The following is a 1,078-nucleotide window of genomic DNA, read 5'->3' as shown; positions in this document are numbered from 1 at the left end:
TTTTTTTTTTTTATCCCAAAGCCGTTAGAAAGAAAATGTTGCCACAGTTCTATAAATACTGCATTTGGGCCAGATGTGGCACAAATACAGAATTCTCATTTAATTTTTAGGCAGAATTGTTCCAGACACGGACTGGATCAGAGCCAGAGCCTTTTTTCAGATGTCAGAGTGGTTCCTGATCCCAACCCAACCCGAAGCTGCCGCATATGGTGTAGCAGTCCCTCAGACCCAAGAAAACACGGAGAGCTTCGACGGGTGCAGTAACTTTGTATTTACTTGTCATGTTGGGTTTTAATCGTCTGACCCACATGCAAGAACACCCACAGTACAAGGGAAATCAGTAAAATTATATTTATTGTAGAGAATGACAGTCAGAGAAAAGGGGAAAAACTGGTCCGGAGAGGATTCGATGCTTCTGGTTGGAGCTAAGGGTGAAAGAGTATGGTGAGTTCGATGACTGGAAGAAATGGTAAACTGCTGGAAAAAACTTAACGTTCTTACTTTTAGCTGAGATGATACGGACCGGGGGGGGAAGTCTGAAGGATCCTGGGCGGATTACTTGAGGTCGAGCGTAGCTGCTTCGCTTATGGTGGTGGGGCAGCTCTGGAGGGCGGACAAGATCTGGGCGGGTTTCGTTATGGCCGGAGAGAGGAGGGCAGCGAGCGTGGAGATCTGATCACCAAGGTGGGATTCAGGGACTTGGGCATCCGGTGGGTAATAATCCACCAGCGTCACAAGGAGAGGTTCTGTGCTGGATTTCCACTAAGGGGTTCACAGCTTCTGTAGTGAGAGTTCCTATGGAGGCACACAAAAAACAAAGAATCACTAGAAATTCACAAAGTGCGATCACTGGAGAAATTCAGGTGGCCTGTAATACCAAAACTGGCAAAACACTCTGGCACTGGTGTGTAGGCTGCCTCCTCCTCTTATGCTCCTCCAAATGAGATCATGCAGTGCAGGTGATGAATATCAGCTGGTCCACACCCTCCAGGAATGACTGCCAGGCGCCCCCTGAAGGATGGACAGGGAAACAGCAACCCCAACCACAGACAGGAAACACCCAGGAACCCAACAGTTC

General features: G+C 48.2%; 1 long non-coding RNA gene across 1 annotated transcript; it reads right to left on the bottom strand.

Annotated features, from left to right (window-relative positions):
• Positions 1 to 339: 339 nt before the first annotated feature.
• LOC106960255 (uncharacterized) lies at positions 340 to 1,072 on the bottom strand. The gene is made up of 3 exons (XR_001427534.1): positions 878 to 1,072; positions 502 to 795; positions 340 to 425 (listed from the first exon to the last, which is right to left on the bottom strand). It is a non-coding gene; the product is annotated as an uncharacterized LOC106960255 (long non-coding RNA).
• Positions 1,073 to 1,078: the final 6 nt, after the last annotated feature.

This window comes from Poecilia latipinna, unplaced genomic scaffold (assembly GCF_001443285.1).
Source record: "Poecilia latipinna isolate Pla-1442-1.1 unplaced genomic scaffold, P_latipinna-1.0 Scaffold1171, whole genome shotgun sequence".
Classification (NCBI taxonomy): Eukaryota; Metazoa; Chordata; class Actinopteri; order Cyprinodontiformes; family Poeciliidae; genus Poecilia; species Poecilia latipinna.
This window is presented reverse-complemented; position numbering and strand designations above follow the sequence as displayed.